This window comes from Triturus cristatus, chromosome 3_1 (genome assembly GCF_964204655.1).
Source record: "Triturus cristatus chromosome 3_1, aTriCri1.1, whole genome shotgun sequence".
Taxonomy (NCBI): domain Eukaryota; kingdom Metazoa; phylum Chordata; class Amphibia; order Caudata; family Salamandridae; genus Triturus; species Triturus cristatus.
The window spans coordinates 917,799,777-917,814,913 of NC_140583.1; the positions used below are offsets into that span (position 1 = coordinate 917,799,777).

Here is a 15,137-nt window from a genome sequence, read left to right on the forward strand (position 1 = left end):
CGGACCGAAGGAGGAGTCACCAAACTCGTGACTTCCAAAGACTGTCCAAGAAGAAAAACAAACTGCAAACATCCGGGCCCAACACCAGATGGCGATCTATGCTAAGTGTACAACTCTGCAGCTCTACATGCCAAGAACAGATGCATACTGGTAAGTAGCATATTCCTTTTAAAACATTTGTTGTAGTGGCATGCAATGTAAATGTATGGGTTGTAAAGGATGTTGCGATGTAAAAACTGCGTTGTAAAGTCATGCGTTGTAACGTCATACATTCATCCTTGCCATCTATGAGCCCATGGAGCCTCTGCAAAAGGAAATTATTAATCTTATAATGAGTTAATTTAGCAATGTTCGTGCAAACACAACTTTTGTGTTTACATGAACACTGCCAGTGCGCGAGTCAGTCCTCTCGGCCTCTGCACCTGGCTCCTGATGACAGGATAATGAGTGGGGCTGAGTGACTATCCAGCTACAGAGTGTTGTTTAAAAACACAGCACTATGTAAATGGGTTCCTGGATTGCACATGTGAGGGGCACAGTTTAGCTACGATTCCTTAACCCAGGCACAATCCTTTTTATTTAGCAGACATACTGCTCATGCCTCAGGCAGCACAGCCTATCTGCTAAAATGGGCCTGTCAGGTTGCACAGATGTGGATCCCTGAGGCCAATGAAGAGCTATAAGGAGCATACAAAAATGCGATGAATGTATATGCTTGAATTGATCTCAGCCATTGGTACTCCGTCCGCATCCCAATCCATCATTATTTTGTACATTGTCACCTCAGTTTGGACTCAGCTATACGTAAATCAGTCTTGACCCTGCTCCAATTGGAACGGTCCAACCCAAATTGCCCATTCGGTTTTACCTGAACACAAGCAACCCAGGACCATTTTCGCAATGGTTAAGGACTCTTCCGCTGTCACGTTTTGTGTTTTTTTAATGTACTGCCATAAGTGGCATGAGTATGCCCAGTCGTTGGTCCCATGCTCACTGTGTCACTGGAATCCAGCTGTATCCGGGTGATGAGCCCATAACTAGGGTTAAACCGGTCCTGAGTTGCTTGTGTTCCGGTTCTGGGAGGACCTGGCTTAGCAGTTCCGGCTTTACTGTTCCCATGAATGCAAAAAGAACAATTTATGGACAGAATGCAGAACAATGTCATACATTCACCCCAGTACAGAGATCTGGGCCTAAATCCATCTTTTTTGCTCACCATGCTGTTCCAGTTTGAACCCACCCATATGGAAATCAGTCTTGACCCTGTGCCTCATGGTCCAGCCCGACTGTTCCCATAAGGCACAGGGTCAAGACTGATTTGCATATGGCTGGGTCCAAACTAGGGTGACGTGGTGAGCAAAAGAACAATGAGTTGGGATGATACCCTGAGCCATTGCCAGTGGTTAAACACATTATAAGCATTCCTCCCATCACCTTTTGTGTGATACATGTAGAGCCATACAGAGAAGCAGAGGTAGGACCTCCAGCACTGTCTCAGCTTCTAATATGGCTGAACTTCCAACTATCAAGAAGCTGTGTGAGGGCTTGGGTGGGTCTTCCTCTGAACCCTGGCCCTGCTGCTCTGTCTGGCTCCTTGTCAGGAAATATGGCTTGCTAGATTCCTCCTCTGCTGGTGCCAAGGAACCTCTGAGTTGCCAGCAAAGGAAGAACGTTACGTAAAAAATAGAAATAATGAGATTGAGGTTTGAGAAAGAATGAGATTGAGCGACATTATGTGTTTTGTTTAATGTGTTTTAGTGTTAATGAGAATTGTGAGAAGGAATGAGAGAGTGAGGATGAATAAGGGAAAACAAGAGAGTAAGTAAAGCGGTGTGCGTGAGTTATAATGAGTAAGTGAGGGGGAAAATTGTAATGTGGAGTAGGAGTGAGTCAGGGGTGTCCCCATTGGTGGTGCAGTTGCATTTATGTATAAAGGCACCCAAGTCAAGTTTTTAAAACAATGAGGAGAGATTGTGGCAAGTATTATGCCCAACAGATTTAGGGATCATCACTCACCACTCTAAAATAGCTTTCTAAAATGAAATAGTTGACCCCTGTATGTACACCATTTTGTACTGCCTTATCACAATTGATCCCAGTGTGCTCCAGATTCCCGGGGCTATTGACTATGCTATCCACAGAGTGCCTTCAGAGCCCCTGGAACCCATCTCGGGTTTCTGCACTGACTCTGGTGCCGACTTCCACTCCTACTCTAGTACGTGCTCCAGTCTCTTTTTTAACACCACCAATACAAATGTTTCCAAAGAGGAACCCAGTGATGACTCTGAAGTCTGACTCCAAGCTGAATCTGCCCCAACAGAGGTCTCACTCAGACTACTTAACCAGTGCACCCAGTTCCCAGAAAGCATCTATCAGTATATCTCAACTACCGCAAAGCTGTCCTCCGATGTTTCAACCCTGACCACAGTTTACCACTTCCCAGAGATGACAATAGTAATGACCTTTAGGGCTTACCCCCACATTATCAAGATGACAGTTAATGAAAGTATTTACATGAGGTCAGTAGGCTTGATACTTCGCCTGATAAAGAGTTGATTTCTACCTTTGGGCTGGCAACGGAAGAGTGCTTCCATGGCTGTGTTAATTAGACATGAGGCTCAGGTCCTGGACTTCCGATTGCCTGCTGTTGAAGTTAAGACAAATATCCTCAAAGAAGTGCTGAAACCCTGGCCTGCTTTTGCTGAGCTCTTATGTGTGAGAAAGTGCCATCTTTCTTGCATGGTATGCCCCCACTTTTTGCTGAATGTACTTTGAATAAGTGTGCCCTGGACTCCTGCCAATCAGGTGCCCAGGGCCTATGTTCCTTCCCTAAAACCCCAAATTGGCAAACCCTGGCCCCATGTCAGCCCCTGGTAAATGGTACCCTAGGTACCCAGGGCCTTGTGACCAGGGAAGGCCTCTAAGGGCTGCAGTACTTATTGTGCCACCCTTAGAGGCCCTGTACCCTAACACAAACCCACTGCCCTTGCAGGCTGAGTGTCTGGGTACAAGACAAAACAAATAGTCGACATGGCACACATCCCTGTGTGCCATGCCCACCACATGCACTGCCCTGGCATACATCAGCCACCCCTCTAGCTGGGTGCCCTATGCCAGTGGTGTGGGCACAGGAGCATGAGCCCTGTGCCCCTACAGTACCCAGGTCCATTCCTGGCACTGTAAGTGCAGTGCTGCCATTTAAGAGTACATGGTGCTGAGAGCTCGACAAACACAAACTCCACAGCACCATAATGGCAACACTGAAGACTGAGAAGTTTGGTATCAAACTTCTCAGCACATTAAACCTGCACTGATACCAGTGTGGGATTTAATGTACAAAGCACTACAGAGGGCATCTTAGAGGTGCCACCTGAAACCTAACCTACAATCCACGTCTTGTCTGGGAGGCTGCCTATGCTGCCACACAGCAGACATGTTGCTGGACCCCTGGGTGGAGAGCCCCCTCTCTCCTGGGCCTGCAACAATGCACATCCTGAGCGAGGTGCTAGGTCTCCTCCCCCGGGATGGACAGGGGGAAGCTTCAAAGGCATGCCGCCTTTGTGAGCTTCTCCAGGCCACTTGCTGTACCCAGCAAACTGGCCCCCACTGGTTATGACCCCCACTCTGGCGGGAAGACTGGCCGGAAACCCCAAGTAAGGACAGGGGATGTGCCAGCCTCTGCCAACCCCACCCCTCAGGTGGGGGAGGCGAGGTGAAGCACATCTCCGGGCTCTCGCCATCTTGAAGATGGGAAGCCCTGCCCAATCAGGACTAGGCTACTGCCCCCCTCCCACAGGAGAGTGGCAGGATAGGGGGTGTACCCACCCCAGGGCAGGGACCCATTGGTCCCTGCCCTTTACCTACCTGTAACGTCCCTAAATCTAGTATTTAGGGGCACCCTGAACCTTCCTTCTTTGGATTCCAGATTCCGAAAAAGCAAAGAAGAACAAGAAGAAAGAAGACCTGCCGTGCAGCTGCTAAGAAGAGGAAGACACCAACTGCTTTGGCCCCAGCCCTACCGGCCTGTCGACCCTCGAACCTGGTCCTGCTAAATCCCGGCACCTCATGTGGCCAGCAACCTCACAAACCCCAGAGGACCTGGCTGCCTTGTGACTCTAAGCATCTGGGACTTCCATGAGCAGTGGCTCTGCTCAAAGCAAGTTTCTAACCCCTGGCATCAGCCCGGAACTGCGAACCCTGCACACTCTGCACCCGCCAAACCTGGCCTGTGCCGGAGTGGACAAAGACCCTGAGGACGTCCCCCCGGCGACTGTGACCCCAAATCCGGCACCCAAGGACCCATCTTGATGCTCCTGACGATGCTTGCAGCCTCAGAACCAGGAACCCCCCCCCACCACCGCGATCAACAGAGGGTAAGATTTCCCGACATCAAAAGGCACCCCTGCACCCGGCGCCCTGCGGTCCCCTGTGCTCGACTCCCGGGTACCTACCTATCCTCCAACTACCCAACTTGCTTCTCGAAGTAGTGGTGGCACCCGATGAATCTTCGTCCCCGAGCTTGCAGTCTTTGTTTGTCTTTGAGCTTTCCCTTTGAAATCCATTGAGCGCTCAAAGGCGCAAAAGCACCCAGCCGCCCGAGTGGCCCTGGCAGTGCAACTTCTACACCTACCTACTTCCCCATTTGTCCTGAGCAAGTGACCAGGAGCCCAGCTCCCACAGCCGCGTGGCCTGCTAGTCAGCAGCCACCAACCAAGGCCCCCCTTCCTCCCATAGGATAACATTGGGCCTAACTCACTCTGCACCCGGCCGCCCCAGTGCCGCTGAGGGTGTAACAACTGTACCAACCTGACCCTGGGAGACCCCGGAGTCTGTGCCCAGAACCTTAACTCTTCCAGTCGAGTACTTACCCAAAAGCCGATAACTCACTTTTCTTCCTTTGGGTAACACTGACTGGTTTCTTCTGAAATTTCTTCTGTGTGGAGTTGCTAAAACTTAAAATATTCACCTAAAATCAACCGAGTAACAAAAACGGAAATACTCACCTGCTATTAGGAGAGATCCCAGTGCTGGATCTTGGTGCCCAGCACTGACCCTGAAAAGTACTCACAATCGTACTTACCACTAACCCAATTTTCTTCTATAGGAAATCATTGACTGTTTTCCTTTGAAATTTCTTCTAAGTGTCAATTTTTGCAAACTACAAATATTCTTTAAAAATCGTACCAACTCTGAAAACATAATTGCTACCTGTTTTAGATAGAGGTCCCAGTACTGAGTCTAGGAGCCCAGTACTGGATTACAAAAGGAACGAGAACATACTTTATCCGTAACTTGAATTTTCTTCCATAGGGAACCATTGACTGTTTTTCTATGAAATTTCTTCCAAGTGTCGATTTTACAAACTTATAAATATTCCTTAAAAATCGCCTGTACAACGTAAACACAGTTTCTCAACTGTTTACAGGTGGTACCCTAGTGCTGGATTCAGGATCCAACATTGACCTAGAAAAAGTACCCATAACCCCACTTACCTGCTAAGTGAATTTCCTTCCATAGGATAACATTGGTAATTTGAACAGAAAAAGTTTCGAAGTGTCAACTTTTAAAATAGCAAAATATTGCTTAAAATCACAACCGTAACTAAACCAAATTTACTCACTTATTTCCAAGAACTGTCCTTGGACTGAATCTAGGATCCAGTCCTGCAGTTAAAAAAGTAATCCTGAAAGTAATTAATTGCATATAACTTAAAGTTCCCATTGAGCTTAATGTATTATTGTGTTTGAAATTGTATTGCCTATTGCAACAACCTGTAACTATTACCTACAAAAGTCAATTGCATATTGCAAAAGTATTTAACTAAATCATCTCATTCTGAGAAAGTATATTTTGATACCTATTGTTGGTTCTAAAATAAAACAAGCATATACATTTTTATATAAACCATTGGCCTAGAGTTGTGTTATTGAGTGTGTGAGACCATTTGCTGACTGAGTGTGTACAACAAATGCTTTACACTGTCCTCTAATACTGCCTTACTGCTCGACCAAGCTACCACTTTAGAGAGTAAGGTTATATCTAACTTTAACCTCTGCCAAACCTCTGGGGACTGTGGACTCACTGTACCTATTTGGGAACAGTATATACAGAGCCACTTTCTCACATTAGGCCCATTCAACTGAGTCTAAACTGGCACTTTGATGGGGTGTTGGTCTAATCCTTGCTGTTGCTGACTGTTGAACAGGTAGGTGGCCAAATGCCACAATCCGGTGACCAAGCACACTGCTGCAGAGAGTTATGTTGTCCAAGCTTTCAATAATAATGTGATTCCTAGTTCACTCCCCATGACCCCTACCCAGATGGATATTGAAAAGGTTTAAGTTGTTCAGAAAATAAACATTTTCTTTGGCCAGCGTAGTCTTGAGGTAGGCCAATATATAGGCCTGCCCTCTGGGACATGACCAACGAGGTCCTGCCGGTGGTTCTGAAAGAATTTAGGGCCTCCTTTTTCTTAATCAATTCAAGACTGTCTTGATTCAGCCAAATGTGATTTGTGCTTTCCTGGACACTACCAAATGCTTAGGGTGAGCGGTCAGCCCTAAGTTGGTGCTTCGTCACCATGCATGATGCAATCCACACATTTTCAGGAGATGCACAGGCCTTGTCTTGGGGATCCTCCATTCCCCTCTTCGGTGGCATGTAATTTAGGGGTCACGTTTGACCAGGACCTTTAATTCAATTTGCAAATTCTGACAATTACTGCAGCATGTTTTTCCATACTGAAATCTTTTTTTAAACTTTCAGACTTCTTCAAGTGCTTATCCAGAAAAGTATTGTGTTGACGTTAGGGACCACAGGATTACATTATGCTAATTCTTTGTGTCTAGGGGTTCATGCCTATCTGATAAAAAAAAGTGTAACTGGCTCAGAATGCTGCTGCCCACTTGAATCTTAATTGCCCTAGGAAGCAGTCCATTCATTCAAGTCTGCAGAAACTTCATTGGTTACCGGTTAATGAAAGAATCAAATTCAAGAGCTTGTTAATTGCCTTTAAAGCAGTCCAAAAGCAAGGTCCTCTCTGTCTCAGGAACAGACTTTCTGACTATTCTCAGGCTACAGCACTTGGCTCTTCCAAACAAGGACTGCTCTGTGCGCCTAGAGTCTACAAAGGTAGGAGTGGCAGTTGTTTTTTCTTATTATTAGCACTAAGCTGTGGAAAAAGCTGGCTCTGGAATTTAAATTGATCAGTGTTGTTTTTAGAGCAAATGGCACTTTAATCATTCATCCCTTGTGTTTCTGAAGGAGAGTGGCACCCGATCGTGTGACTCTGAGGTTTCTGGCTGCGGTATCGCCGGAGAAATGTGCGTTTGAACTTTGCGGCCCGTGCAGCCCTGGAGCCAGGACCGCGAGTGGACGCCTTGGCCGGGTGGCAGTTCAACAACAGCGGCCTGTGGTGACTGGGTGGAGTCGGTCCACCGGAGCGGTGCCAAACTCGGCCTACATTTCGTCGGGGTCGTTCCTACTGTCAAGCGTAGCGGACCGAGTGCATGCCCGGGGGTGCAATTCTCAGATCCTCCGGTGATTGCCCCTGCCTTTGATGGTGAGCTGCCCGGACGCCGCCTGTATCTCGCCCTGATCCTTGCGGGCCGCTCCCGGATTTTCGCGGGAGCTGGTCCGTGGTGGGGACGACTGTTGCCCGTGACAACGCAACGGATAACTTTTTGCCTGCCCCCGGAACCCTGTCTCCAGCGACGTGGACCTCGAGGCGCTTGTCCCTGGGTCCCGGCCCCAATACGGGTCGGGCATACTTGGCGGCCATCTTGTTGCGATGCGGCCTACCATCCTGTCCACTGGGTCGCAGCAGGATTGGGAATGTGTGACTTTTGGGAGTGTGGCGGAGCGATCGCAGAGAGCTGTGCTGGGGTACGGCGACCTCCTCGAGGCCCTTGGTGCTCTTCATTCCTCCTTGGTTCATGGCGTCGGGGTCTTGGGGAGTAAGCTCGACGGTGTGGCATCAGCGTTGGGACAGCGGCGGCCCGCCTGTCCTCAGGTACACAGGGACTTCCCACACTGCGCACAGGAGGACACTGTTGCGGCCACCCCTGAGATTAGCGCATTGTTGGACACTCCGGACAATATGCTACTGTGTGATCGGCTAGCTGAGGGTCTGATCTGTCCCGGAGGTAATGGACCTGAGTGGGAGGTGGTGGCCTCGTCCCGTACACAGTCTCCGGCGACCCGGGGACAATTCCAGCAACAATTGCCTACCTTGGCTGCTTCTGCCTTCCTGGACCTAGAGTGCAGTGCAGATCCTGGGGCGGCACTGGGAAGCCCGTCCCTCCATGATGCGGACTGTGTTGGTGCTCAGAGACTTCCACCCCACCTGTGTGCGTCGCTTCTCGGTCGGTTTTGGACACTCCTCTACCTTGGAACATCGGACATGGCGCTGGGTCGAGGGGTAGGCATGGGCAGAATTGCAAAGAGTGGTCAGGGATAAGACTGATCCTTCAGGGGTGGTCATCTAGTGGACGGGCGGGCTCAGGGGTTGCGTGCTCCCATGGCATAGCTATTAGCATAATAGGTGCATAATGTTCCCCATCTTTCTTTGTTACGATCGATTTTGTGCTGTTTATTGTTTACTTTGGGGAAAACTTACCGTGCGGGAGGGAGAAGCCGGGGGTATGTTTTGAAGGCCCTCCTCCAGTTTATTAACACTTTCTATACCCCCCCGTCTGGTGGGGTTCTTTTCCTACTTCTTTTTCCCTATTCGTCTATATTACGGGTCTGGTTCTAGGGCGACAGGCACACTGCTGGGGGGGGGGGGGGCCGTACTCATCTGCAGAGGTGCAGGGTGGGGGGTTGGGGGAGGGGATTCTTTAGTCTTTCACTTCTTTTTCCATGGCCTCCTTTTTCTTCTCTGATTCCTCTTGTTTTTCTTTCTCTGGGATCAGTGTGACACACCTCCTTTGTTATGACTCGTTGCCGTTTCATGTGTGCCACAATTTCCGGGGTGTTTTCTGGGAGTTCGGGCGGGGGACTGCAGGCGCAACTGTTTATGATATTCTCCCCCATCCTGAATTTCCTGTGTCTGCGCCATTGATCCAATAGATTGCTGTTTATTGCTTACGTCTATTACTCTGCATACCTTTTATCGCTGTTGGGAAATTGTTCGGCACCTGATCCTTCTGTCTTGTTCCATTGTAAAATGAAAACCTTTTTTTCTCCTGCTGTCCTACCTGCGCTGTTCACAGTATTAGCATGAAGATTCTGCTCCCCGAGGTGCTGCTTGTGTTTACATTTGATCTTTGTTGCTCTGATTGCTTAGCGGCCGGCCCCGGGGGGTTGTAGGCCCATACTTGTTCTTGATTGACATGTCAATAAAGGTTTTCCAAAAAAAAAAAAAAAAAAAAAAAAATCATTCATCCCTAATGCATATGCATTTCAATGGATCACACCTGTTCGGGGTAAAGGTGATTCTGTCTTACACTTCTTTAATGAAAGTGCGACCATGGCACATTCGTTGGGCCTATTAACCCCTGCCAGACAGTTTCTTCATTAGTTTTGTCCTTTCAAAGGCTACTCAGGAGGATTGTTGTTTAGGCAACGCTGGAGCAGGTCGTCACGTACAACACCACCACCATGTGGAACCGCAACAGGGCGGAGTGTGGTCATGGGTCAGGAGAATTCACGCCTTTGGAAGTAGTTGGAATAACAGGGCATCTTTCTGATTTCGAACCACATGGGGTTATTACGGAATGCTAAGTGGACGAGTACAGCTGGCTGTACCTGCAAATCATGAATGGTGTCAACACCCCAAAGTGGCACATAGCATCTTCAAATCCCTTGCTAGATCTTTCCATCATCGTCGTGAATGTGCATTGTTCAAATGTTTGCTTGTGTTGCAGTTCCTGGGAAGTTTCTTGCTAGCGGATATACTTCGGCTGGAGTGGAACAAAAGACTCATTTATGCCTCTCCTGTCCCGAGTTCTGAAGAAAATCAGTTACAACTGTGCCCAAGTCCTCCTATGGCTCTGCATTGGACCTGGAGAGTGTAGTACCTGGAACGTCTAAGAATTGAGCATCTGCCTTCCAAGCAGGCTGCCTCTTTGGGGGAAATCTTCAGTCACAGCAGCAGGGCATATTTCTCCATCCGAACCTGCGCGCTCTGTTTGCCACTTGAAGTTGTTGTCATTCTGACTGCCAGGCACACTTCTATGAAGTGTATTTACACTGGGTACTGGTTCAAATTTATAGCCTGTTGCCTGCAAGACTGACCCCTTACATGCCGAACTGTTGAATATTTTGAAGTTTATTTTGTCCAATTAAGATCTTTCAGAGGGCACAATTAAGAGTTATTTGTCTGCCCTTCAGACCTTACTGTGTTTATCCAATTAACCATCCTTGTTTAAATCACCTGTTGTGATACATTTTCTTAAAGATTGGACTGATATACTTCTTCCCATACTGTTTCTGATGCCACAGTGGGACCTTAATTTGGTCCTAACATTTCTCATATGTAATCCCTTCGAACAGATGCACAGCTGCTTGTTGCGTCTTCTTTCCCCAAAGATTTTATTTCTCACCATGACTACTTCAGCTTGTTGCGTGAGTGAGTTTGAGATTTCTCTGTGCAACAACCATACTCCACTTTTTTTCTGAACAGACTGATGCTGAGGACCCTGGCACCCTTATTGCCAAAAGTTGTGACTGCTTTACACTTTGGGCATTCCTTCACACCTCCAGCATTCTTTGCCCCTCCTCACCCCTTGAAAGACGGGAAAGAGACCTCATTGGCTGGACCCTAGAAGAGTTCTAAACTTTTACAGCGCTCGTACCAAAGACCATTGGGTTGACAGTAACCTTTGAGTGGGGTTCTCTGGTCAAAGAAAGGAAAGGTGGTGCAGAAAAGGACTCTTGAAAAGGATAGACTTCCCCATGAACATTTGCTACACATTGGCCAAAAAGCAGCCCCTGGAAGGACTGGGTTCATTCCTCTAGATCCTAGGCTTCCACAATTGTGTTTTCACGCGGAGTGCCTGTCCTTGACATGTGTCAGGCCGTGACATGGGCATCAGTGCACAAGTTTATGAAACATGACTACTTATTTTTTTTTTTACTTTATTTTTACCATTGTAGAGAACAGTACAAAGAAACCAAGTAGCAGGCAGTGTTAGGTACTGTAGGAGACATACGCACAGGAATCAAGTACAGCTTTACATTTGACATTGCTTAAAGCACTGGACACACTAGACTCCATAATAGAACATCCATCCTCAACCCACAAGACTGGATCCCCCTCAGCACATCTAGGCAGAGACACCCCATCCATGTGTACGACCCCCTGCTATCGCCAGCCCCTTTGCTTTCTGTGGAGGGCCCATCCGATGTTGGATTTACAAGGACATCAGATAAGCCTCTCCAGGCTATCAGATCCTCTGCTAACTTATCACGTCTGCTAAGTTTCATTTGGGTTTCCTCCACCAGTGACGACTGCAATATGTCCCTGTACCAGCGATTTATCTTAGGCACTCGTTGGCCCACCCATGTATTGGCAACCCTATATTTAGCCGACACTAATATTAATTGTAAAATTTTATATAGCAGTTTTCTTCCCTTTTCCGTTTGACATTGCCTAAAAGACAGCACTGGGGCTAAAGGACTATGCGCAGATGAATAGTCCCGGCAATTTCAGTGACGACCTGGTGCCAAAAGGCCTGCACCAGGAGCAATGCACAGCTAAGTGTGAATAGACGGGTCAATACGCACCACGTTGAGGACAACTGTTGGAAAGCATCGCCGACAAATGGTGTAGGGCCCTGGGGGCGAGGTAAATCCCGTGAAGAAAGTTGTAATGTATCAACTGAAATCGAGCATTACTGGGAAAAGTGTGTTAGTTTGTTGACCCGTGTCCAATCCTCGTCAGGGTATGAAGGCCAAGTGGTCCTTGTTATGTCGGCCAGGCTTGCATGTTGTAAAAAGCGACCAGGGCCAACTGTAAATTCTTGGTGCACCTTCTTAAAAGTAATAAATGTTTCTCTGGGTACAAATCTCCCAAAAGCGTGCACCCACCCTCCTGCCAGGCCTGAAAACACATATTGTCTAATAACTGCCTAATTGGTTTCAATGTCCAAACGTCAAGTTCCCTGTGGAATGGGGCCGCTTCAGGACGATCTTCACAAAGTGCTGCCAAATGTGAGCTGTTTGGCGCACTATGTATGGAAGGTCCGCTGTAGTCCCTGCCCCCTCCATCCGCATATCCGGCAGGTGTCCGCTGCCGCGCTGCCTGACAGTAGTCTCTTCTCCCAATTGTCTCCTGGATCGAGCCATCTGGCCGCATGTTGAAGGTGCGTGGCATAGTAATATAGATCTAATTGGGGAACCTCTAGTCCCCTAACTTCATATTGGTCAGTTAAGGTTGCCAGAGCCACCGTGCTGTGCCGGCCCGCCTATAGGAGTATGTTTAAGACGGAGTCAAGCTACTTAAAAATCGTGTTTGGTAGGGGATATAGCGAGTTCTGCAGCCAGTAAAGACACCGTGGCAGTAGTACCATTTTTGCAATAGCCATTTGGACCAATAGGGAGAGGGGCAAAGTGGTCCAGAAAGTCACCAACACCCTCAAGGTCTCCACGACCCTTTCCATATTTAGGCGTAGCTGCAGGGATCTGGTATGTGCCACTTTGAACCCCAAATATCGAAATTTCTGAAATTCCCAATGAAGGCCCAAAACTGTCAATCGATCCACCGGTATGCTTACAAGAGAGGCGAGTGGGAAAATCAAGGACTTGTTGCTGTTCAGACGAAGACCCGAGATGTTTTCAAAATCATCAAGCAACTGCAAAAGCTGTGGCAAAGCAGCCCTGGTGGAAGAGAGATCAAAAAATACATCGCCGGCATATAGAGAGAGGACATGTTGAACCTCTCCCACCTGTATGCCCCAGTTGTGTAGTTCCTGGCGATCCCATTTAGCTAACTGCCGTATCACTACGCAAATAGTAGAGGGGTAAGTGGGCACCCCTGGCGGGTTACCCTACCTCGTGTCCATGCCGCCGAGTGGCAACACCCCACCCTCCCTGTCGGGTCTGTGTAGAGTAGTCGAACTCACTTGCGGTACCTAGGGCTGAAACCCATGATCTAGAGCACCTGGATCAGGTAACCCCAGTGTATGGTGTCAAAGGCCTTTTCCAGGTCAATATCGCCAACTATGCGACAAAACAAATGGCGAGTGCCTTGCTGAGTATTTTCACGTCCATTTTTATCATGGTGAGAGCCCTGTATGCTATTGGGTCAGTAGCATCACCTCCCGGTTTAAGGAGCTTCCAGATCTCATCTTCCCACACAGTGGGTGGTAAAATGCCCAAATTCCACAGCCTCTGTAAAAACCTCCATGAGGCCCTGTGGAAACATGGCCGAAAATGCCTGGTAGAATTCAGGCAGGAATTCGTCACCACCCAGTGTCTTGGCTCGTGGGAGAATGTTAAGTGCCGGCCTAAACTCTTCTAGTCCTAACTGCTCATCCATCTCCTCCAAAGCAGCTTGGAGATGGCCAGCCCTTCCAAAACAGGGAAGTAGATACACTTGCCAATGTTCTGATTGGCTGTGCATACGCGCTGTAAGTGCTCGCAAAACACTTCCACATTATCTGCCTTGGAGATAGCCCTCGCTCCAGCCGGGGTGACAAAACTCATCAGTCATGAGAGTTGGCTTCCTATGCAAAATCCAGGCCAGTAAGCACCCAGACTTGTCTCCTTCACACTGTAATCGCTGTCAATACTGTTTCAAAGTGTATTTAGCTAGTTGGACCCAGATATCCGTGATACATACCTATATGTTGTGTTCTTCCCGAGCAAGGCCGGGTTAGTTGGATGCGCTGCCTGGGTTCGAGCAAGTGTCTGTTCTGCCTTGCCCAGCTTGGCTTGGAGCTGTCTTTGGGCCCCACAAGTCAGTCCCATACAGAGTGCCTCCAATTCCACAGATCCATTCCAGCGGTGCCCCAGTTCGACTCGAAATAAACTCTCAGAGAAAGCGACAGTGATTCCCTTCCTGTTGAGTCCTCTAATATATCCACAGGCATCTGCCATGAACGAGCTCCCAGTGATGGATCCCCAAGGACAACCATACAGCAAACCAGAGAGTGGTCTGATGAGAACCATGCCAAGTGCGTTACTTGAATGTCGTCCAGTCTGGGGAAGCCAGCAACCAATACCCTGTCCAATCTAGTATATGTATTATGTGTAGTAGAATGACAAGTGAATATGCTGGGATCTGGATGTCTCTGGTGCCATTCGTCCACTAACCCTATATTGAACATGACCTCCCAAAGTCCAATCGTCATGTGGGGTTTTGTGCCTGGTCTCGCTGGGGCCCTGTCCAAATGTGGATCCAACACACAATTGAAGTCGCCCGGCCACTGTAATGGCAGGTTAACCTCCTGTGTAAGGAGGTCTTGCATTGTGTAAAATAAAAAGGCAGGGTCATCGGTATTAGGACCATACGTACTAAGTTGAGACAACACCCTGCCCATCTAGGGAACCCTGTATGAGGACGTTTCTGCCCTCAATATCCGCCTCCATGTATGTTAGGAAAAACTGGACTCCTGGGGCCACCCACATCAAAGTGCCTCTGGTGTATGTAGAGAATGAAGAATGGTAGGTTTGACCTCCCCATTTCTTGGCTAATTTGGCGGCACCTGCATCGTTCATGTAAATTTCCTGTAAACATGCAATGTCAATTTTGTGGTCCTTAAGGAAGGTGAGCCCACAGTATCTTTTTACATATGTTCCCAATTCCCTGACATTCCAGGTCAGGACTCTCTAAGTGCTCCCCATTCCTGGAGTGAATGTGTAACCTGTATCGTCATCCCACCCTGCGCACTTCCCCACTGCAGCTGAATCACTGTAAGATTAAACAACGTGAACAAAACACCCTCCACCCTCCCACGGACAAGTATAGTACAACCATATGTCCGTCTATGTCCACCCATCTCTTGTGCCAGGACTTGCACCACATCCCCTGTTAGTCCAACAAGGACTAGCTAATACCGAACTAAAAACATGGTTAGATGCCACAAAGTAAGTGGGAGTGCCTTAACCGCGTATGTGTTGTAAAGACCATTAGGACCTCTTCCATCCTTATCAAGGTCAGTGCTAACTTTCTCTTCTTTCATACAACACAAACA

At 48.1% G+C, this 15,137-nt stretch overlaps 1 protein-coding gene and 1 non-coding gene across 23 annotated transcripts in view; one reads left to right on the forward strand and one right to left on the reverse strand.

The window, feature by feature from the left end:
- Positions 1-15,137, forward strand: part of BAZ2B (bromodomain adjacent to zinc finger domain 2B) — a 1,481,286-nt gene that overhangs the window by 633,652 nt on the left and 832,497 nt on the right. The gene's annotated exons all lie outside the window — the stretch shown is intronic.
- LOC146861272 (U6atac minor spliceosomal RNA) lies at positions 15,005-15,132 on the reverse strand. Its single transcript, XR_014979339.1, has one exon. It is a non-coding gene; the product is annotated as a U6atac minor spliceosomal RNA (small nuclear RNA).